Source organism: Carlito syrichta, unplaced genomic scaffold, assembly GCF_000164805.1.
Source record: "Carlito syrichta isolate Samal-C Ts95f unplaced genomic scaffold, Tarsius_syrichta-2.0.1 Scaffold304734, whole genome shotgun sequence".
Lineage (NCBI taxonomy): Eukaryota > Metazoa > Chordata > Mammalia > Primates > Tarsiidae > Carlito > Carlito syrichta.
In genome coordinates, this window is record NW_007248830.1 from 562930 (window position 1) to 588394 (window position 25465).

The 25465-nt window shown below is 36.7% G+C and overlaps 1 protein-coding gene across 1 annotated transcript in view; it reads left to right on the forward strand.

The window, feature by feature from the left end:
• The first annotated feature begins 295 nt into the window (after positions 1-295).
• The window catches only part of INPP4B (inositol polyphosphate-4-phosphatase type II B), a 433157-nt gene continuing 407987 nt past the window's right edge, over positions 296-25465 (forward strand). The window contains exon 1 of the mRNA XM_008060793.1: positions 296-360. The gene's annotated coding sequence lies outside the window, so the exon portion shown is untranslated. The remainder of the gene's footprint in view (positions 361-25465) is intronic.

Below are 25465 nucleotides of genomic sequence, written 5' to 3' on the forward strand. Positions count from 1 at the left end.
TGAGTTAATTCATGTAACTTAAAATAGTGCCCGGTATAGAATAATGCTTGGCACACGTAAACAGTCAATAAGGATCTGCTACTATTTCTTCTAGCAGAGCCTTATGAGCTAAATGAAGAGGTTACTTTGGAATAAAAGTAAGAAGTATCTATTTTCCTGGAGTCTTGTGATGATAAGTGCCCAAGTTTGTAAGGATGAGCATTATAAGCATGTTAAATATTTTACCTATGAGTGCTTTAGCAAGAAAACTTCCAGAAAACACCAAATCCTAAAACTTTGTCCTTTGTCCTTTGCAGAACCCTGAAATCAGCAAAACAATTATCAAAGAGCCGCACTGTCAAGGAATACAACATAAATCAGGTACAAGAGTCATTCTCAAGAGATAATATGCTTTTAAACTGATGATTAACTTAAGGTTATTAACAAAATATTTTACAATAATGCCAGTTTGATGTGTTAGAATATGTGTGACTGCATGTTATAGAGGGTTCCCCATAATCCCAAAGAGGAATTAATTTCTATGCCTACATTAAATAAATTTTGAGGGAATTAGTTAAACCAGGGCTAAGGCAGAAATGTGAAGAAATTAGCAAAATATTATTATTATTTATTATTAAATCAGCACATTAAGTTCTGTTATATGGGAAATACTCATCTATAAGGTGATTTTACAGAATTGGACAAAACTAGCGTGGTCAATTCCTTCTTTCACAGTATATACAACATAGTGGAGACATAAAATAAACAAACAGATGTCAATATATGAGTAAAATTGGTACTCATGAGTAAAATTGGATAAATGCTATGAAGAAAAATACCAGAGCTCTATGGGAGAAAGTGTTGGGAGATGAGGGAAGAATCCACTGTTAATTGGGTAAACAGAGGCTATTTCTCTAGATGACATTTAAACTAAGACCTGTAGTGTAAGGATAATAAGTCCCAGGCAGATGGAGCAACATTAAGAAAAATCATTAAAGAAAAAAAAAAGAAAAAATAGTGTGGCTACAGCAAAGTCACAGAGGTGAAGACAGACATAAGAGGAAGCTGGGTTGAATATAGGATGAAGATGAATATGGGAGCTTGTCCAGTCCCACGTGGCTTTAATTACCTTTGTAAGGTGTCTTTGGACCAGCTCTGCTTGGACATTTTCTGCCCTTGGCATTTCCGCATGCCATCATTTGGTTTTCTCTCCTAGTCCTCTGAATATATGTTATTTCAAATCTGCCAACCTCACTCTACCCCACTATCTCTCCTGAAGAAAGACAGTGTAACTGGATTATTACTGTGCAGAGAGGATCTCTTTTTTTAATTTTTAATTTTTATTTTAAAGATGTGGGGTACAATTCAGGGTTAGGTATACAAATAGTCATTGTGTAGGTAAAGTTTGGGCCTCACTTTGGTCCCCACTTGAGAGGCTGTCCGTGTGTTCATTTCTCTGAACACTAGTTTCATGATATGTTCTGCATAAAAGGGCTTCAAGAAATGTATGAAGACTGTAATAGTCTCAGGAGCTATAAGTTCACATTAATATAAGATTTGAGAAGTTCTATAGCAAAAAAGCAAAAGCGAACCAAAACAAACACACACACACCCACCCACACACACACACACACACACACACACTTTTATTTAGCTGAATATTTCTCAAATCTGTTTGCAAGTTTATATAGGGAAATCTTTCAAAAACTTTTTTTCTTGAAAATAAGCATTTTAAGAGGTTCCTTTTACACCTGAGACTGGCCTGCTTTTAGGTAACTAGACCTATTTTATGGCTATGCACGTTAAACTTTATTAAATAATATTCTAGATTCTAGATAATTCAAACCAGGAAAAAATATCTGTTTGCTTCAGTGGTTTAGTTTTTTCAGAATTTTCTTGACCTGGATTATATGGTTAATTGCTTCAAATCCTGATTATACATTACATGTGAAAATATAGTCTTAGGTAGCAATAAAAACACTTAAGAGGTTACTAAATAATTTTCAATATCAGCATTAGTAATATTTGTTCTCTTAAACCAAATAGAGGAAAGCCTAAAAAATAATACTGTCTGCATCTTAGCTCATCTAAAGGATACTTCTTTCCATTGAAAATGCTTATTCTCCTGGATTTGTAAAATTTAAATAACTTAGGATCCTAAAAAAAAGTCTTAAAGTAAGGCAAATGACTTGGAGCAGTGCCTATTTTAGTACCTTAAGAATGATTTGCTCTTATATTAAATGTGGACATTTTGTATTTATAGCAATAAATGTCTCAAGAACCTTGTCTATTAGAGTTGGCCTATGCTTACTCTAGAGGAGGAGTTTTTAGCATATATGTTAAGAAGGGCACTGCCTTTTGTAGACCAATCCAGCATCTTTCAATAAAATTGACTGTTATTTTAAAAAGGAGGAAAAAAAATCACAATATGGAAAAAAATAGGAATTCATAACTTAGAGACAAAAAGCCTTGTTTCATCTCCCAGAAGGACGAGACAGCTGCTCTTAATTATAACTCTTGCCATTTGCTTTCTGCTAAAGATGTGTTTCAAACTTGGAATCTAATTAGAAATCTTATTTGAAAATGGATTCCTTAAAGAAAAAAAAGAAAGATCAACATTGAAGCATAAAAATAGGGAGAAGAATATAAATGGTAATATTCCAGCCAGATTGAAGAATCACCCATCTGAAAAGGAGTTGGCTTTTGGGGAACCTGCTATCTGACACTAAATTGAGCTTTACTGTTTCCTCTTACAAGAAGAATTTTCCCAACCAACTGAGGAATCTTTTAATCTGTATAAATTGTAATTTGGTTGGGAAAATTCTTCTTGAAAGATTACATTTTTCTCAGTGTAAAAACAATGGCTTTAAAATTTTGAAGCCTGGGTTAAATCTCAGCTCTCTAACTTGTTCTCTGTGTGACCCTGGGCAAATTTTGTGACTATTCTCAATCTCAGTTTACCCGTCTCTGAAATGGTATTTTTAAATCCCGTTTTCAACATAATTTCTATCTAGTTGCTCTCTTCCCTTAAATGCTGACTGGTATGGAGTAGCTGACTGGTATGGAGTAGCAGACTAGATAAAATTTCTAGAAAGGAAGGATAGAAAATGAAGTAAAAAGGAAAGGAGGTTAACTTTGAGAATATATATTATAATATCTGGCACAGAATATTGCAAATACAAAACGCTGAGAAAGTGCTTATTGATTCTGTATACTGGAGGCACAGACTTAAAGGCAGATTCATTAATCTCTTATTCAAATTATTATTTTTTTCTTGTAGATGTTCTGGATTGTGCTATTCAGAGTGTGAGCTCCCCTTAGGCATGGTAACATATTATTTCTGAATTACTCACAGTACTTTGCATGCTGCTAAGCTTTGTAGATGCTGAATTGATATTTGGCTGATTTAGTGAAACTATGAACTAATAATACCAGAGAGCAAATAACCCCAATTGTCCTATTCCCTGGTGTGCAAACACCATGTCTAACACCCAAGGCAAGAGTAGTTATGCTTCCCTGTGAATTATTTCATTCATTCATAGTACACCGACATTCTGCAGTTTCTCCATGCATTGCTCCCGCCAATTTGCATCTATTTCTTAGTCTTCACTTTTGCCTTTGTTTGCATTGTTCTCTATGGTCGATATTCTCTTCCTTCATGCCTTTCTCATTCTTTCTTCCTTCTCCCTCTTACTGTTTCCAGCCTCTTTCTTTTATCCAAAGCCACATTTTTGATGCACGAATCTATGTTCACATAAAATATCATCTCCGTGAATCTGTCCTAGCTATTTCCTAAGATGATGATCTTATCTCCTTGATTTTTTAAAATTTGTTTGTTTTCAGGCACTGTCTTTGGTTCCCTATCTGTGGAATCTGAGCCTGATACAGAACCAGTGAAAGTCAAGCCATATAGTACGTTAGTGGCTCTTTCGCTCTATCCTCTATTCTGTCCTACCCTTTACCAAAAACTCCACCAAGGGAGTGAACCACTGGCAAAGCCTGCAGCTTCCACACTGGTGTCTAGGGTACTGGTAAATGAATTTAGGTCATGAACACCAGGCTGCTGTCATATCAGTTGTCTGAGTCAGGTCAGATTTCTGAATGAGTCCTTAATTCTTTCTCCTGTGTCCATCAAAGTCAGGAGCCAGCCGTGCAGCTCAGTGGTCTGGGTATCCTACATCCTATCCCCTGGGAACTTACTTCGGGTGTCTCTCCCTGAATTATGATTTGACTCCACACATGCACGCATGATGCTGACCACTGCTCCTCCACAGAAGCCTGCTCCACTTCTTCCTTCTCCACCACCCCAACCCCAAGAGAGCCCCTTAAGTCTTGGTGACGTGGACTCTTGGCTCCTTCCTCCATGAGTCAGTATTTCCATCCTTCTTACTCCTCTGTCAAATGGATTCCTGTTTGCTTCTTTTCATGTTCTTTCATTTCCGTTAATTGAATTCATGTTGCTTATGATAAAAACTTTCCAAACACACCTCTCTTAGGCTGTTTCCCACTTGCCTGGCCATATTAATCATAAATATAATGAAATTTAATAATATTAATTTTTTTCAAGAATGCAGAATTTATTAGCCTAACAGAAAAGCTCCCACATTGAGAGGGAACCCATGGGGGTTGCCCAATATTAAAAAATTACATCCAGGCAACCATGCATTTACTCTCTGCCTCTGTAGATGTGTCCCCTCTGGACATTTTACATAAATGGAATTATACAAGATGTGATCCTTTCACGTAGCATCATGTGTTCAAGGTGTACCTGTGCCACAGCATGTATCAGTTTTTCATTCTCACCCTCCTGGCTTTATTTAGGTATAACTGACAATTCAATATTGTAGATGATAAAACTCACTTCTGATTTCTAGCTTTTCTTTTGTAGAAGCTTTTTGGAAATTTCTAGGTAGATGATCATGTTGTCTGTAAATGGAGATATGTTTGTTTTTCTCTTTTCAGTGTGTATGCATTTTATTTCTTTTCCCTGCTTTCTTGCACATGCATCATACATCCAGTGTGACATTGCAAAGGAGAGATAAGAGTGGACATCTCTGTCTTTTTCCTGTATTTAGGGACAAAGAATCAAAGCTTTCATCATTCAATATGCCTATTATCAGTTTAGGAATTCTTGTTCCTAATATTTTTTTAAGCTACGAGAGTTTGAATACTATGCATGTTGAACTTGTCAAATGTATTTTTTTTTTTTGCATTTATTGGAATAATCATATCTTTCTTTTTTAGTCTGTTAATATAATGAATCATATTGATTGATTTATGAATGTTGATGTAGTTTTGTGTTCTTGTGATAAGCCTCTCTTAGCAATGATATATTTTATATACTGCTGGATTAGATTTTCTAATAGCTGGTATTTAGTTGATAATTGTTGATAAGTTCCTGAAGGATATTGGTCTGTTTTTTTTTTTTGAGTCAGGATATCACTCTGTTGCCCAGGCTGGAATGCAGTGATATGATCATAGCTCATTGCAGCCTGACCTCCTGGGCTCAGGCCATCCTTTCACCTCAGCCTGTTGAGTAGCTGGGACTATTGGCACATGCATCATACATCCAGTGTGACATTGCAAACCCACTAATTTTTTGTAGATACAGGGTCTCACTATATTGCCTAGGCTGGTCTTGATCTCTTGGCCACAAGTGATCCTCCTGCCTCAGTCTCCCAAATTGCTGGGATTACAGGATTAAACCATCACAGTTGACCCTGGAATTTTTAAATAGTGTCTTTATTTGGTTTTGATCTCCGGTTAATGCAGGCCACATAAAAGGAGTTGAGAGGTGCTTCCTCTTCTTCAATTTTCTGGAAGAGTTTGTATGGATTTTTTTATTATTTGTTCTATCAGGTTTTGGTGCAGTTCATTAGAGAAGCCATCTAGGCCTGGAGTTTTCTTTGTAGCTTTTACCCACAAATTTAATTTCTCTGATAAGCTTAAGGTTATTCAGGTTGTCTGTTTCTTCTTAAGTGGAATTTGGCTGTCACTTAATCAATTGACCAATTTTAAGTTATCGCCTATCTTCATAATATTGTCAGAATATCTCTTTCACATTAATGTCCACAGTATATAGTTATGTCTCCTCTTCCATTTCTGATAATGATAATTTAAATCTTCTCTCTTTGTCAGTCCTGGTAGAGGACTGACAAAGAGATTTATCACTTTTATTAATCTTTTCCAAGAATTAGCTTTATAGTTCATTGATTTTCTCTATTGTTTTAATTTTCAATTATGTTGATTTCTACTTTTCTTTTTGTTACTCCTTTTCCTCTGTCTGCTTTTAATGTACTCTTTCTATTTTTCTAACATGGAAGCTTAGCTCACATATTTGAAGCTTATTTTCTAATATAATCATTCCATATTTCCCTGTAGGCACTACTTAATCTGCAGCTCACAAATTTGGTATAGGAGTGTGTTGCTTAGTTCCCAAATATTTGCATTTTCCAGATATTTTTCTGTTAATTTTAATTTAATACTAGTATGGTTTAAGAACATACTTTCTATAATTTTAATTAGCTTGAATCTGTTACTGATAATTTTATGGCCCCAAAATAGGGACTAGTCTTGGATCAAAACCATGAGAAAAACAGAGAAAAAATGACAAATTCATCCTAAAAAGATTAACTTTTTCAAATGTTGACCCCTTTCAACAATTTTCCTGCTTTTATTTTTTCAGAATCCTTAGATAGCTTTCTTTTTGTATTTACCTCTAATTAATGGGAGGTGTCATCTTTAATTGTCTTGTTCCATCTTGGCTAGAAATACAACTATATACTTTGTATATATTAATTTATTTAATTCTTCTCACAATTAGACAGGTCTTGCCATTTTTCTAATTTATGATAAGGAAACAAAGGAAGAGTACGGCTAAGCAAATTGCCCAGAGTCCCGAAATGGAAGGGCCTGGGCAGTTTGGATTCATAATCTGTCTCTTCACCACATAGCTTTTGCCCCTCTCATGCTGAATTACTATAATGATAAGTGCCACGTGGCAGGGATTCAGATGTGTGTGTGGTACTAACATAGTATTAAAGAATAAAGACAGACCCAGAACGACAGGAAACAGTCACACAAAAGCAGATTGATCCACTTGCCAAACTAGGGAGCAAAAACTGATGAAGACTTTTTCAGAGCAGTTCATTAAGGAGAAAAGAGGGAATTTCAAATGGTAAAAAGTGCAGGGGTTGTGGGTGTGCATAAGGAAAAGTGCAGAGGTGGGTGTTATGCTGGTTATGCTCATTAAGTTTGAAAGCTACACAGCACTCCAGCCTGGGTGACAGAGACTCCAACTCAAAAAAAAAGAGAAAAGATTGGAAGCTAGTACTCTGGCAATGACAGAATGTGAAAAGAGATTTTTCTGCTTACAACAGTATACTCTATGGGGGACACCCCCAAAGCCCTGAATTTATTTGTAAAAAATTGTGTATTTATTCTTACACATTTAAATACCAGTCACCTTCAAAGTACTCTCTATTTGATGCAATACAACTATGGACACTTTTTCCACTGCCCTAAACAATTTTCGAACTTGTCGATTTTGATGCCTTTTAGAGCTTCTGCCATTTTTGTTTCACCTCTTCCACATCAGCAAAACATTTTCCTTTGAGGACTTTTTTCATCTGGGAATACAAACAACCAAAAAAGTGGCTCAGGATGAGGCTGGGTAAATAAGGAGGGTGGTGGACAAAGGTCATACCATTTTTGGTCAAAAACTGCTACACACTCAGCGCGGTCTGAGCACGTGCACTCATAAATCACCCATCATGGAATGGGCAAACATGTTGAAAATTTCTCCAGAAAATAATTAAACTGAACACTTACCATAATATTGTAAGAAAGAGATTGGCAGTAGCAAGATTACTGCCAGGTTTTTTTTTGGGGGGGGGGGCACATATCATCAAAAAGGGTACCTGATTTCAAACCAGGCAAAGTGGGGACCAAAGGGAGACCCAACCTTTACCTGAACGATGTCCACTTATATACCTAATCCTGAATTGTACCCCACATCTTTAAAATAATAAAAAAAGAATATCTATCTAGTCATCATTAAAAAAAAAAAAAAAAAGACCACCGAAGTCAAACATAGCTTCTCACAACAACGCTAGCTGGTACACAATGCTGATGGGTTCCTAGAACACTTACCTAGCAGAGGAAGCTTGTACTACAAGGGATGTACCCCCCAAAAAATAATTTCATTTTTCAAGGGAGATCTTTCCTTGTATATGTTAGGTGCTCAATAAGTATATGTCACATGAATTAATGACTATGAATTTCCTCACTTCTCCTTAGTAGGATCAAAGCGATCCTAAAAGTTGGAGATCGACTTGAGATCCAGGAAATGGGACAGGAAGAAAGGAAGTCTACACCTGTTGTATTATTCAATATTCAGGCATATATCTGTGACATACTTTCACATACATTCGAGCTCACACCCTCGATCTCAATCTTCATACACTCCAACTGATCCCAGAAGGTTAACCCATGTTATAGAAGGGATTTGTTAACTTAGTCTGCTATTTTCTCTAATTCCAAGAGATGACCAGAGAAATGCTAGATGAGCTTGCAGGTGAAAAATGGCACAGAACTTTATTGCTTACCGTAGCTCTTTTTGGAGGTATTTTACCCAGTTCGAGTTTAGTAACTGAATTTTTCTTTTATATTGTTTGCTGTAATTCTCATTGGAAAGCAGTTTTATGGAATAAATATTTTAAGGTAAAATGTGTAGTTATGTGTACATTGGAGATGAAGGAAAGTGCTTGTGGTGAAAAAAATTAAAATATGTTATTGGCATGCAGTATATAGTAGGAATGAGAAACTTAGTTATGCCACATTATATTCTTTGCAGATAACCTCAGGCACGCTATGAACTCCTCTGGAGAGCCAAAGTGAAATCATAATAATCACATATATACATTCATTCTTGCTTGCCATAATAAAAAGCAGAAGATAAATTTTTAATTAAATTCATTATCTCTCTTACTTTGAAATGTGAAATTTCAACATAAAAAGAGTAATCCATCATCAGAAACTATAGATAATTTAGTCAATACTAATTTGAACCTGAAATGTATCATCATAAGGAATTCAGTCAGCTCTGGGAATTAATAACTTGTGATGATGTCTGTATTAGAGATGTCCTGAGGATATCATCAAAGCTTCAGTTTTAGTTTTTCTTTAGCACACGATATTTTACTGGTCTTGGGTACATGTGTGTGACTGTGTTCATAAGGATTTTGAAACATCTGACACTGCTGAGGCCACACTTCTTCAGAGTCTTCTTTAGTACATGTGAAAGAAGAATCAATCTCCAACCCAATTATAATTTTCTCTAAGCATTTCTGCTTCTTGAGATAGGCAGGAGATGGGCTGCTAGGAGTCATTATATTTGGAATATGCAGTTTGTTTGAAAAAAAAAATCAAGTAAAAAAAAACCTGTTGTCTAAAGTGTGGACAATAAGCTCCTGTCCTTTACTTGGGTTTTCAGAAGATGACTAAGGTATTTAAAAGTCCCTACTTAACCAGCAAACTGCTGTATGTTCCATTTCTCTAAACCTTTGCCATGTGATCACAATTTTATTTTGTTAAGTATATCTGAGGCTCAAGGCTTTACAAGGTTTTGTTAAGTAAGTAAAATCCAATGGGTTATGAGAAGTGTTTCTAGAAGAAAAAATTGACATGAAATTTCAGTCTTTTCTAGAACAACCAATGAAAGTTCCTATCCTTTAGATGGCATGTAAGAAGAAACCAAGTGTGTCGCACAACGAAGTATAAAACAGTCACCTCAAAACAAGACCTCTTTAATCCCCTCTGTGGCCACATGGTTACACAGAGCACTTCTAGTTTAACAAGATGAACATTACTTTCTTTTTTCTTTTTCTTTTTTAATTTGAGTCGGAGCCTCACTCTGTTGCCCAGGCTGGAGTGCAGTGGCACACTCACGGCCACCCCAGCATCAACCTGCTGGGCTCTGGCAGTCCTTCTGTCTCAGCCTTCCAAGTAGCTGGAACTACAGGCGGATGCTACCATGCTTGGCTAATTTTTAAATTTATTGTAGAGATGAGGTATTGCCAAGTTGCCCAGGCTGTTCTTGAACCCGTGGGCTCAGGCAATTCCTTCACCTCGGCCTCCCAAAGTGCTAGGATTACAGGCTTGAGTCACCACGTCTGGCCAACATTACTTTCTTTAAGGTTCTTCCATTCCTTGTTCTATTGGAACATTTTATCCCAGGATTTTATTTTATTTTATTTATTTGTTTGTTTGTTTATTTGTTTGTTTTTGAGTTGGAGCCTCATTCTGTTGCCCAGGCTGTAGTGCTCACAGCCACCACAGTCTCGACCTGCTGGGCTCGGCAATCCTTCAACCTCAACCTTCCAAGTAGCTGGAACTATAGGCATGCACCACCACACCCAGTTAATTTTTTGATTTATTGTAGAGACGAGGTCTCCCCAAGTTGCCCTGGCTGGTCTCGAACCTGTGGGCTCAGGGAATCCTCTCACTTTGGCCTCCCGAAGTGCTGGGATTACAGAAATGAGCCACCACACCCGGCCTATCCCAGGATTTTAAAGAGCGGTGATAGGTAGACATATTTAACCAAATTGTTTCAATGAAGTGATTGAGATTAAATTGGGCATGTGTTCACATCTTTACTTCATAATTCATCAGGATGCTTTCACTTTTGCTGACTGATACAGAGCAAAATCTAACAGGTGAGATGGCTGATTCCCTGTATTTCCAAAGTAGGTTTATATGAGATCCCCTTCAGGTCACTGTTAGAAACTATGTAAATTCTGCTTCAGATCTGATGCCTTCTGAATTCTTGGGATCTCTTTACTTTGTATACGGTGGAGACTAACATTGTTCTTATTCTAATTTGAAACAAGTGATAACAGACTGACCTTTGATTTACAGTGATCCAAGAGCTGAGGTTTCTGCATTGCTGTTGTATGTATTGTCTTTTACATGTCAATATTTTGTTAGTTTCAATGATAATTTATTACTCATTGTGATTTGGAATTATTTCTTGACTGGTATCGTGATCTCTAAACAGGAATTCTATCATTCAAAGAAGCAGTAAAAGAAAAAAGTTATCCATTTGTTATTAAGTAACCAGAATGTTCAGTCTGGAGAATTGGTTGGATTCAATCATTAGATACTATTTTCAAACTTTAGTTATTTTGACTTTTTTATTCTTCATTTTCTTCATACTGGCTTGTCTGCAGAAAGTATATTTGCATCAGTGACCCCGTAAAGAACCAGACATTAGTATGTCTCAGACAGAATATTTTAAGTAGAATCATAAAAATATCTATCATGTCCTGATGCTCTCTTTCCTGTATGTGGTTGCAGTACGTGGACACTAAGCACTATATATTTATAGCTTATAGGTTTTCCAGGAGTTTTTATTTTAAGAATAATATGAATAAAAATTGCAAATATAAAATAAATGTCTTCCAGATCTCCCTTTTTTCTCTCTATCTCTCTCTGCCTAATTTTTTCTCAAGGGATAATATAATTATCCCTTTGAAAATTTGTGTATGTTAAAATTGAAAAGTGGGTGTCATTTAGAATAGAGAAAGAATTCTAGAATTGGAAACTCAAGTTCACATTCTGGTTTCTTCAATTAGTAAGTGGATCTTGGAACAAATTCCTTCTTTTTTATTTTAAATATGTGGGGTACTATTCTAGGTTAGGTATACAAATGTTCATTATTCAGGTACCCTTGTTGATGAGATGTGCCCCTTTCCCTTTGGTAGTTTCCCACTACTGCCAATCCCACCCCCTCCCCACTCCTGGCAGTTTCCCACTACCATCAATCCTTTTCTTATAGTATTACAATAATTGTTCAAGATCCGCTTATGAGTGAGAACATGTGATACTCAGTTCTTTGTTTCTGTGACAGATCACTCAATATTATAGGCTCTAAGTCCATCCAAGTTGCTATAAAGTTAATAATTTTGTCCTTCTTTGTGGCTGTGCAATGTTCCATCATGTATATGTACCACTTTTTTTTTTTTATCCAGTCTTCTTTTGATGAACAGCAAGATTGGTTCCATGTTTTTGCTATTGTGAATAATGCTGCAATAAACATGTGTGTTCAGGTATCTTTTTCAAAGAGTGATTTGAGTTCCTCTGGGTATATTCCCAGCAGGGGGTTTGCAGGGTCTTATAGAAGGTCGATTTTTAGATTTTTAAGGAATCACCACACTATTATCCCCAGAGGTTGTACTAGTTTAAACTCCCACCAACAGAGTAAAAGAGTTCCCTTTTCACTGCACCCTTTCCAGCATCTGTTGTTTTCTTAGTTATTGATGATGGCCATCCTGACTGGGGTTAGGTGGTATCTCAGTGTGGTTTTAATTTGCATTTCTTTGATGACTAGTGAGACTGAGCATTTTTTCATGTGTCTATTGGTTGCTGGAATGTCTTCTTTTGAGAAGTGTCTATTCATATCTTTTGCCCACTTTGTAATGGGACTGTTTGTTTTTTTCTTTTCGTCACATACAAATTACTTTTTAATCTTCAGCTTTTCACCTGTAAAGCCAGAGTTGCTTTATAAATTTGTTATGAAGATTAATTTAATGCATGTAAAATGATAACACAGACCATGTCACATAAACATACTCAGGTAATTGCAGCTACTACTGGCTACAATGAATTTCAAAAACAGTACTAGAAATATCCTAGTCAATTGTATTTTGTAGAATTGATTCTATTTCTTGCCTCCCTCTCCCTCTCCATGTTTTTATGTGTCACAATACTTCTAACTGCTATGTGCCCTAAAACCTAGAGTTTGAACATTTAAATTGCTAACTCTAGATGGTCTTGCTTTGAAGACATTAAAACACTAGTTCTTATTGTGAGCTGCCCTCTAACTCTCCTCGCCAACATGCAACACATTCCTAAATTTGGTGTGCCATGAATTGATTCTGTTCAGCCCCAGAGGTTCCTTGATCTGTCCCTGCCAGAAACCGAGTGGACCGCCAAGAGTTAGGCAACAGAGCTGAGGCTGGAGAGAGCAAAGATGAAAGGGAGTGAGAGAGTCCAGGCTGGGTCAGGGCTGGTCCATGGCAAGAATCCATCATGAAGAGGCCAACGTGTAGGTAGATGAGAAGGTAGGCAGGTGTCCAGCTCCCTAGAGAGAGAAACAGTTACCAGATCCTGGGCAGCCTGGGACCATCAACAGTAGGAATGAACCAATTGCTGGAGAGACTGAAACCCAGGCCAGGATTCACGACAGCTCCTGGCAACAATCTAGAAAGTCTGGTTAAGTAACATGGGCCTTTAGCCCACACTGGCTTTTTATCTGGCAGAATTCCCTAATCACTTCTTTCCATTTATGAGCCCAGAATCTGGGTGGGCTTCTGTGTCTTAATGTAATGCTTGTCAAGCTTTTATGTGTGTAGGAATCATCTTTGCTAAAATGCTCAGTCTGATGTGGTCGATCTGGAGTGTGACTCATGCTTCTGCCTTTCTAACAAGCTTCCAAGTAGCACAGATTCTGCTGGTCCAGGGACCATGTTTCGAGTGACAAAACCCTCATAGCCTGTTGCTGTTTGGCCTTGCTAGATCCATGAGTCTTCTCTGCCTGTCTCGTGTCAGGGCTGCTTCCTCAAGGAAAAGATGAGGAGAACATCACACGTTGGTTGCCATGCTAGTCTACAGCTGGACTGGTTGCCTTCAGGATTTTTTTGTAAGACTGGAGCTCTGACAACTCTCATCTTTATTCTTCTTGTGACAAAGCAGGTCCTCACTGAATTTAATATTGGTGGCAAAACCATCCTGACATCCTGGGGAATTCAATTGTCTCCTGAGGCAATTGGTTTTCCTGGGCAGAAACATCGTCCACGGCATGTTCATCCACTGTGCTGATCCTCTGCCAGGCCAGGGGTCTCCAAGAGAAGCCAGGAGTGACTTTGACCTTTAAATACATGTTTGATTGTTTTTTCAGGTAAAATATAGAATTTGCCAATTTACGCCATTTTCCTCAAAGGGATCCTTTTCCTAAAAAACTTTGTTTTTTATTCTACTGGTGCTCTTGAATGATGTTAGATCAGAATAAATTCCTGTTATTGAGCACAAGGACCTGGTTACAAAATTTTGAATATAGTTTTCCTATAATGATGGCGACCTTCAAAGGGACGGAGAAGGCAGAGGAAAATCCCCATCTGTATCGTAGTTCTGGCTTTACCACTTCTTGACATTAGTTACCATTCAGCTAATTCTTAGAAACCTTGCCCATCCACACTCTTTATAAGTTCCAGGTGTATATATACAAATATATACTATATATATTTATACTATATAAATATATATAAATATAAATATATATACTATATATTTATATATTTATAATTTATATATTTAATTATGATTCACCATAATTTCCAGATATATATATTTGGTTTACCATAATGAAGTCCTGGCTTCAGAAGTTTTGAGACATTGTTGTGAGATGAACTGTTTAAGGGCTTTCCTACTGAAAAGCTACATCATCCACATAACAGAGGTTTGCTATTGTTCTTTTTGAGATGGAAATAATCATTCACTCAGCACTTGATCTTTAAACACAGCTTGGAAGCCCAAACAAAAGCCACAGGTAGGTGGCATCAACAAGTCTCCAACACTCCCTGCCTGCTCAGCCTGCTCAGGCAAGGAAGCTTCTTTCAACAGAGGTTCATTTAGAACCCAGGAACGGCTAATCATGATGGCTCCATCCTGAAATATCCCCTAAACCACAGGTACTGTCTTGCCCACGTATCATCCTCTTTTGCTTCCCGTTTAATTGACCGTGACACAATCCTCCCCTGATAGTCTTACTTTTTTTTTTTCGTTTGTGAGTTGAGTGCTCACTCTGTTGCCCAGGCTGGAGTGAGTGGCATGATCACAGCTCACCAACTGCAATCTTGCCCCCCTGGGCTCAAGTGACCCTCCCACCTCAGCCTCCAGAGTAGTTCTTACTATGTTACCCAGGCTTCTTTTAAAAAATATTTTATAGGCCGGGCACAGTGGCTCAAACCGGTAATCCCAGCACTTTGGGAGGCCGAGGCAAGAGGATTGCCTGAGCAACGTGGTTGAGACATCGACTCTACAATAAATCAAAAAATTAGCCGGGCATGGTAGCATGCACCTGTGGTTCTGGCTACTTGGAAGGCTGAGGTGGAAGGATTGCCTGAGTCCAGCAGGTCGACGCTGGGGTGGCCATGAGTGTGCCATTGCACTCCAGCCTGGGCGACGGAGTAAGACTCCAATTCAATAAATAAATAACTAAAATAAAATATTATATAATGTCCATGGGGTCTTCTGTTTCTATGAAAAAAAATTCTCTTTCACCTTCCACCTCCTTTGTTTGTCTCAAGGAAGACCTGGCTTTCTCGAAAGGCACTGCCTCTCTGGTGCGTACTCTAATGTGGATAGGCCATACACCACAGAGCCTGGAGGCAGTTCCCATTTTCCTAGTGCCACAAGAAGCCCCTTAAATTGTTAGGACTTCATGTCACATGACAGATGCCTGGCTCTCCCACACCATCACCCTTGTTTATCATGCTTATTATGCCAATTCCTGGATCTCTAGAATTCCTACCAGGTACTCAACCTTCCCCTTGTCCCTGGCCACGATCCTTCAGAGGAACTTCAATTTCCATGGAAGTAACTCACCTAACACCCTTGACGCATAGTTTCTTTGTCTTACTGGCCCTCATGACTACCAACACTGCTCCATTTCAACCACCCATGTATCCCATGGCTGTACCCTGAACTTCTCATCACTTGGAATTGAATATTTCTCTCATCTCCCAACATGATACCTTTCTCTTTTAATGACTTCCCAATCCAGCCTAAGGCCCTTTAGTCATCTTGCTAGTACTATATTCTAGGCATCATCCTTGACTCACTGTACTAGCCGGTAGAATCCCAACACTGTGTCTACTCTACCATCCTTCTTTTCCAGGTTGGTGAGTACTGCTGGAGAAAGCTACAATAGCTATCAGACCAAGCCCCTTAGCAATCTGTGGTCTCTGCTCTCTTCCCCCCACCCTACAGTTTTCTGGACATGCACTTGCTTGTTTCCTTATATGGAGCTCATAAAGGCTGGTTCAAAACTCTACCTTCTGCCACGTTCAGTGGCTCACGTGTAATCCCAGCAATTTAGGAGGTAGAAGCGAGAGGATTGCCTGAGCCTAGGAGTTTGAGACTAACCTGGGCAACTTGACAAGATCTCGTCTCTACAATAAATAAAAAACATAGTTGGGCGTGGTGGCATATGCCTGCAGTCCTAGCTACTTGGAAGACTGAGGAGGAACTCTCCTGAGCTCAGCTGGCCGAGGCTGCAGTAACTGTAATCATGCCACTTTACTCCACATGGGCAACTAAGTGAGACGCCGACTCAAACAACAACAGCAACAACTCTAACTTCTCACCATTTTCTCTCACCACATGACTCTTTTTAGTTAATTTCATAATAAATATTCAAAACATAGCAAAACATATAAAGAAAACATTTTTTCTAGTACCCAGTTAAAAAAATAAAAATTTTCCTTTGTAGTTAAAGACTACTTGTTCCCCTCCATGATCATATCTACCACGACCCTCCTCCCACTCAGACATCACAACTATTCTGATTTTAGTTTTCGTCAAGCATTTCTCTGAAATGTACCTCTTGGGTTTATACCCCCAGGAATATAGAGCATTGTTTTACATGGTTTAAATTTTTCTGTAAGTGCCATCCTCTCCTCCTCCTCCCTCTTGCTCTCTCTCTCTCTCTCTCTGCCCACCTCACTTTCTCCTTGTTTCTTTATACTTCATGAATTTTATCCATTGCTACATGAACAAAGATCTATTCATTTTCTCTGCATACATCACAAAATATTATCTACTGTCTTGTTGATGGACATTTAACCTATTTTCAATGTTTTATTAAAATTTGATTTATGAACATCCTTCTAATTGCCTTTTGATATGCATTTGTAAGAGTTTCTCTAGATTATATGCTTGGAAGTGGAATTACTTTTTTTAACTTTCCTGGATATCACCAAATTATTTTCCACTGTGGCTGGAGTACCAGCAGTGTACAAAAATTTATATTGGTCTAAATTCTCATCAATATTTGAGGCTTGGAGACGAAAATTTTTACTTATTGATGATGATATAATTATATCTAATTTTAATTTACATTTCCCTGTTTACTAGTGTAGTTGAGAATCTTTTGGTATGTTTCTTCTCAGTTTGACATTTTTTAATTACCTTTCTTTATCACTTTTTTTCCCTATCAATTGAGTTGTTTCTCCTTTATTGATTTGCTCACATGCTTACTATGTTCTGAAAACTAAGTAATCATCAGCTATGTTAATTACACATATTTTCTTTTTTCTGCTTGTTTTAGATTTGATTTGTTTTTTTCCTAGTTATATGGTAAACGTTTTGATCATTGATTTGAGACCTTTTCTAATATAAGTATTGAATAAGATAAATTTTCCTCCAAGCATATTTTGGTATATAGTAAAATAATTTTATTTTGGTGTAAATAATTACATATCAGCTTTGTGATTTTCTTTTAGCTTTATGAATTATTTGAAAATACATTGCTTAATATTCAAATATTGGAGATTTTTTAGATATCATTTTGGTAGTGATTTCTAGTTTAATTTCATTGTGGTCAAAAAATGCACTTGACATTTTATTTTTTTTAAATACTTGTTCAGGTTTATTTCATTATCCAGGATATACATCTACCTTAGTGAACATTCCATATGCATTTTGAAAAAAATACATATTGTGGTGTTGTTAGGTAGAGTGCTTTATAAATGTCAATTAGGTCAAGTTGTTGGTAGTATTGTTTAAGTCTTTTATATATTCAGTCTATTCATTCTATCAGTTATTATGAGAGGAATGTTTATGTCTCCAAGTATAATTGTGGATTTGTCTATTGCTCCTTTCAGTTTTGTCAGTTTTTGCTTCAACTGCTATGAAGGTCTGTTTTTAGAAACATTCGCATTTAGGACTGTTATGCCTTCTTGGTGAATGAATCATTTTATAAGTATATGATGTCAATTCTAATATTCTTTGATATGAAATCTATTTAATCTGACATTATTATAGGCACTTTAACTTTCTTATGACTAGTATTTCCATTGTATATATTTTTGGTTCCTTTGCTTCTAACTTATCAATGTCTTAAATTTAAATATAACTATAAATCAGTTTTTTTATTCAAGCTGATAATCTCTGTCTAAGTGTTGTGTGTGTATGTGTGTGTGCATGTGGTGGAGGGGTTTACATTTGATATAATTATTGACATAGTTGGATTAAAAACACTTTGCTAGTTGTTTCTAATTGTTCCATGTGTTTTTGTTCTTTTCCCCTGCTTTTAGATGAATTGTATTTGTTTTGTTATTCTATTTTATCTCCACTATTTGCTCATCATGTGTATTTGCTTTTTAAAAATATGATTAGTGGTTGCCATAGGATGACCATATGCATTTTAATTAATCGGCGTCTACATCTAAATATTTTAGTGGTATAATTGTATAATATGCTTTTAATGTAATAAGACCTATACATTATACTCCCCATTCCTTCCTCCCCTCCCTTTTCCTATTGATGCTGTATATTATACTTCAGTGTATGTTATAAACACATAATGCATTGTTCCTATTTATGACTTCAGGCAAGTGGTGGACCCATCAACCAAATTCAGAATACCAATTTGTTTGTAAATAAAGTTTATTGTAATGCAGTCATGCCTGTTGTTTATACATTGTTGATTATTGCTTTCACACTACAACAGCAGCGTTAAAGGTTGTAACAGAGACTGTATGATCCTCAAAGTACAAAATATTTACTCTCTGGCCTTTAGCAGAAAAAGTCTGCCAATCTCTGACTTGGGCAATTATCTTTAGTAGTCACTAAAAGCAATAAATGATGAAATTAACATTTACTTTGCTTTATACCATTTATAGTGCTGCTCGTTTTTTTTTACAGACCTAAATATATCTGTTATGCTATACTTGAAGAACTTTATCATTTATTGCAGTGCAGGTCTGCTGAAACTGAATTCATCAGTTTTGTTTGTCTGAATACAAGCTTTTATTTTTCCTTAATTTTTACAAATTATTTTTACTTTGTGTAGAATTCTGGGCTGACACATGTTCAGTCTTTCAGAACTTTAAAGATGTTACTCCATTGACTTCTGAATTACATAGTTTCCAACAAGAAGTCCACTGTATTTCTTATTTTGTTGCTTTATATGTAATTTGACTTTTTGCTCTAGTTGCCTTCAAAATTTTCTCCTTATCTTTGATTTTCAGAAGTTTGAATGTGATGTTTGTAGGAGTGTTTTGTTTTTTGTTTGTTTGATCTGTTTGTTTATTGGGGTGTGTGTATACGGTTGTTCTAATTGGTGTTTTATAACTTCTTATATGTGTGTTTAGATGTTTTCAATATTTTTGGCAAGTAGTCATTATCTTTTCAAATATTTATTCTATCCTTTTATTGAGATTCAAATAACACATATATTACTCTGTTTGTATTGCCACACAGCTTTTGGTTGCTCTGTTATGCTTTTCATTCTTTGTGTTTAAGTCTGGGTAATCTATTGCCCTATCTTTAAGTTTACTTGTTATTTCCCTGTCTGTGTCAAAGCTACTAGTGAGCTTGTCAGAAGCATTCTGATCTCAGTTACTGTGTTTTACGGTCCAGCATTTTTATTTTATTGTTTCTTATAGCTTCTATCTCTTTGCTATAATTCCGCATTTGGTCTTGCAAGTTGTTCACTTTTTCCAGTATAGTCTTTAGCATTTAGCATATTCTTTCTCATTCTAATTCTTCTTCTGATAGCATCTGAGTAATACCTGAGACTGGTTCTCTTATTTGTTTTATTTTTTCTTCTTGCTTTTTCTTGTGGCTCTTTTCTTCCTCCTCCTTTTTTCCCCTCCATTTTCTCTTCCTCCTTCTCCCCTCTTTCTTCTCTAGTATTAAGTTGAGCTTGGGGTGGGGTTTGGGTGCTGGAGACTGTTTTCCACTCTCCACTTTAGGCTTTTCTTGGAATTTTCTACCTCAGAAGGTGTCACAATTCATGTTTCATGCTTTCTTCAGTGGCAGTAGCCTTCTGTTGCTGTCTCTTGGTATTTGCCAGCCTGGTGGTAGGCAACAGAGGCATTCTCTGTTGTCTTCTTTCATGCTTGATCTTAGGAAAGCTCTGTGTTCTTGGGTCTTGCAATGGGTCTTCCTCAGTCATCATGTCTTTCTATGGCAATAGAAGATTAGAGAGTCTCTATTGGTCTGGTCCCAGGAAGATTTCTTGCTCTTCTTTTGTTTCTATCCCCTGATTTCAGCAAGTCTTCACTTTTGGGCTAATAATATACAGGTCTGTCATTTTCACTCTGTAGAGAGCAGGATCTGAGTGGTGGTTGTACTTTTCCTGCTGTGACTGCTGCTCCCCTCCAGCAGGCATGTGTTATAAAGGGACACATTCTCCAGATACCCACTCTGTTCTCAATATTTTTCTTAAGCATCTGGGTGAGGTTCATGAAAAAGAGTCTGTTAGTGAGTGAGATAAGTCTTTCAGGAGCACTAAACTCTTAAGCTATTTCATAATTGACCTTTAATAATTCATTACTTATTTTGACTGAATTCTTTTTGGAGTTGGAGTTTCACTCCATTGCCCAGACTGGAGTGCAGTGGCTGCTCCCAGCCACCACAGCCTCGACCCACTGGGCTCTGGCGATCCTTCCGCCTCAGCCTTCCAAGTAGCCGGAATTACAGGTGCATGCTACCACGCCCGGCTGAATTTTTGATTTATTGTAGAGATGAAGTCTCGCCAAGTTACCCAGGCAGGTCTCGAACCCGCGGGCTCAGGCAGTCCACTCACCTCAGCCTCCCAAAGGCACGGGATTACAGGCTGAGCCACCAAGCCCAGCTTGGCTGAATTCTTTTACTAGTTTTTTGGGGGGCCTGACATCTTTACCTACAATGATGTGATCCATGGAAGCATCTGTCTTTCCTTAGATTTCAGGCTAGTTGGTTGCCCTGAGACAGCATCTCTCTTGTTAGTTAAGGAAAACTTACGATTTTATGCATCATTTAGTTTTTCCTTGAGGTTAAGGTAGAAGTGATTCTCTACACATGTAAATCCTAAATGGAAACTGGAGTCTTCTATGTTACAAATATTTTTTTCCCAGTATGTGGTTTATTTTCTCACTTTTTATGGAAACTTTTACTCATAGGACATTTTATTTTAGAGTGGTCAGGCTTACTAATCTTTTTCTTTATGATCTATACTTTTGAAGTTGGGTTAAAGAATCTTTCCCTATACGGAGTTAATAATTAAGCCATTTAAAAATGAGACCATCAAGAGAACATCTCTGATGTCAGATTATGCCTCATTTTCTATTCACTTTTCTTCCTTTCATTAAGATGAAGTCTATCATCTAGATTTTTCTTTGCCCCTTTCTCCTTAATCTTTCTCATTCTCTTTTTCTGGCTATGTCACTTCAGCATTTAGTTATGCTCACCTTATTACAAAATAAAGTCATTTTTTGAGAAAAGTCAGTCAAGTGGAATGAAGACACTGTTCCCTCAGTTCCTATCTGCTGCCTCCCATCTCTGACCATGACTTTTCCAACTAACTTCTCTTCTTGTACTCTTAAATATTTTTTAACCATAAGACTGATCCCTCAACTCTCTCTTCTCACTGTATGCATTTTCTTTCAGTGACTTCAGGCATTCTTTGGACTTAACTGTTAATCAACGATTTCCTAATATACTTTTCTAGTCTTAATATCACTCCTGAAAATTTAGACCCAATTATGTTCAACTGCTTTCTGAGTATTTTAAGACATCTCAGAAACAGCATAGTTAAAACTAACTCATTATCCTTGACCAAACTTTCGCTTCCTTGATTCTCCAGATAGGTTAGTAGTTCATAATTTTCTGGGTATCACAGAGATTTTTCTCTTTGATTAATTCAACTCTAATACCACATCTAATTCCATCACCAAGGCAAGTTAATTCTATTTAATAACTTTGTTTAGAATCTAGATTTGCTTCTTTAATCATCTATGTGTATGTGGTTTAACTCTCATTATTACTTTATTTTCCCAGAATATTAAAATAACCTCCAAATAAGTTGATACCCTTATCAAGTTACCATCTTTCAGCACACTATTTATTTTGACACAGTGGTGAACTTCCTAAAATTTAAATACAATCATGTCACTCCCCTGCTTCAAGTATATTTAATGTGGCTTCTTTCTGCTGTCATAATTAAACTTAGTCTCTTTAGTAAAACCTTCAAGTTTTTTCACTTTCTTATCTCTGCTTATTTCTCTAGTTCTTCTCTGGAAACAGTTCTTATTTCATCTAAGGAACAATCACCATACACACAACAAAGTTAATGTACAATATGAGGACTAGAGTTAATAACGGTATATTTTATTCAAAATTTTAGCTAAATGCGTGCGTTATAGCTGTTCTTGGAATGGTGGATAGGGAGAGCGAGTAACTATGTAAGATGATGGATATGTTAATTTGTTTTACTTTAGTAACCACTTCTATACACACATACATACACAGAGGGTGCTAAAAAAGTGTACGTTTTAAAAAAGGAAAAAACTGTATTAAAATGGTATACTCAATAAGTTGAATACAAGTCACCTCTGACTTCTGCAATGACAAGAGGTGCTCAATGGGGTCCCCATCAGCATTCAGACACTTCTGATGATGGTGAACATTTCTTAAAATGCATATACATTTTTGGCACCCCTGGTTTATGTGTATGTATTATATACCTTAAATATGCACAATAAAATTTATTTTTTATAAAAGAAAAAGAAATGTAAAAGGACTCGTGAGATTTTCAAGTTGAGTTCTAAGAAGGCATTTCAAGAATTCCATCAGACAAAAAGTAAGGACAAAGAGCGAATGGGACCTGTATTTCCCAGCTTCAATTCAAACAGAACAACTCTGCCTTTAACTGTTTGTTTACATTATGTTAACGATTTCATATGAAAAAGTTCATTACTAAGATGAAAAAAAATGAGCAAAAGCAGCATCTTATACTTAGTCAAACTGAACTACTTTGCAGTCCTCTGACTTGTCATGTTCTAGCTTTACATCTTTCACTCCTGCTGCTCTGTTGGCCTGGAGTTGCCAGTACCTCTCTGCACGTAGTTAATTTCCTGGACCCCTCTTCCAAGAAATCATCCTTGACTTCTTTTAGCCTTCAGAGGGAGCTCTTTCCCTCTGTCCCATCCTCTGATAATACCTCTTTTACAAGATTTACCTCATTCCATTGTGAGTATTCATTTGATTTCCTCCTCCTAAGACTCTGGTCTGGACTTTTTAAAAGGCAGATCCTAAGTTATCTATTTCTGTATGCTCAGTGCCCAGCATGTAGTAACTTCTTTATAAATGCATGTTTATGAAATAAGTGGATGAATAGATTTAGCTGGGGTTCATTAAAATCTACCTTGGTGCCATGGGGAAATGAAGAGAAACAAGTTTAGATTCTAATGTAGGGTTATTTTATAAAAGATTAGAGGACAAACATATATGCACATAAGAAGTAGAAAAGAAGCATTAGTAAATTCTGTAGGGTAACACATTACTAGAGAGACTTAGGGGAATGCGGTATTGCTTTCAGCTGAAGAAAATGGAAAGGTCATCATGGAGGAGTGGGTACTTAAACCTGGCCTATAGAATTTGAAGCTAATTAAAATGAGGAAACATTTGAGGATGATAGAATGGAATGCAGAAAGCCATTGCATGTCACGTAACACATTTCTTCTGCAGATTTAATATCAGAGGTTATCATTAAGTCAATTCTATAACTGACTCAGAGAGAGTATTAAGTTTTGGCAAGAAGCCAGTAGAAATACCAATATTGGAGGACTTTTTTCCCCTACTTGTCTATTGATTCATAGGAGAAAAAAATTGCTTAAACTGTTTGGAGTTGGTACATTTATCTAAGAATTTCTGTTCTGCCAAGGATCACACCAAATAAATACATATATATACACATAAATTGATACAATGTGAGGGAGTCCCAGATAGCAGGGGAGTATTCCCTTAGTAATGTTTACTAAGTGTTTGTCAGTTGGGGTCCCCTAGAGACAGTAGCCAAGATAAAGTGAGATGTGCAAGAGATTTATGGGGAGAACAATTGAGAAGGATAAAGGTGATAGGAAGCAGGAGGAAGTGGGGGGAATTTTCAGACCGCAATACACCTGTGTGGCTCTTCTGCACAGAGTGGGGGAGGGAGAATTGCATAGGAAGAGCCTTCACTGTGGTGCAGCTCTGAGAAAGTCTTGACCAAGCTGAGAAGCAGCCCTGGAGCAAAGACTGCCCATTAGTAGAATCCTGCATCAGGAAGAAATGGCTCTATTATATTAATAATACTTCTGCTATGCTTAGTTGTTGTCTGGGAGCAATCCAGGAAGCCAGTCCACCATGAAGACCTTGCAATATTCTGTCGACATAAAAGCTGGAAGCTTAGCCATCTCTGTTTCTCTCAAGCAGGTCTCTTGATGGAAGATTTGGGTGATGCATGTCTGTGGTTCCACCGTGTGCATATCAGAGATGTTTGGTTTACTTATAGATTTTTTTTTCCTGTGATTTATTGACAACAAATTTATATTGATTGTTTTAGGCTACCAGAACATCCTTATATATAAGAGGCATTTATTGTCTTTTTGAAAGGAAGTGATTTTTTTGTTTTGTTCATAGATAGAGATAATGCCCTTTAAAAAGTTCTAGATGATGGTCTGCTTAGCTGTAAATAGCACGAGAGACTTCAAAATGGAAAATAAAATATTGAATGGACAACTTATGTCCTGTCCTCATATTTCTGCAAAAATCCAAAAATATTTTCTTGTTTTGCTTTTCACAATTTTTTAAATTGATCAGTCCTGGGTAGTAATAGAACAAGTGGGGGTGCTTGACTATGTTGGTGTTATTTAGTTCAACCTCTACAAATCACATATTAATATATACAACCTTTCTAAATTATAAAACACCTTAGGATTTAGATGAATAATTGAATTTTATAAAATCCATGACTATAAAAACAACCATAAGCCTTTGCCTGTATTATTTGTGCTAGAAAAGGAAATGTGCAGAGTGCATAAAAGAATATACATAGAAATTTCATTTAACTTTGTCTTACGCTAATTACTTAAAATTTTTAACTGTACTTGCCATGCTTTCTTTCCTCTAGAATATTTTATACATTTTAAAAATAAATTCCTTTTCTTTATTTATTTCAAAGGGAGAACTATGTTGGAATTTTTAAAAGCATTCCATTAAAATTATTTTTATTAGAAAACAAAACATTACAATTTGTGACAGGAGTGGCAAGTTTCAGTCTCATTGGAAGAACTTTCTTTTTTGTCTTCATTGTTTGGTCTACAATAAACACTCACTAGCTGAGAGCAGGAAAACAAAACAAACTGAAACTAAATGAATATGTTTTTTAACTTTCTGTCCA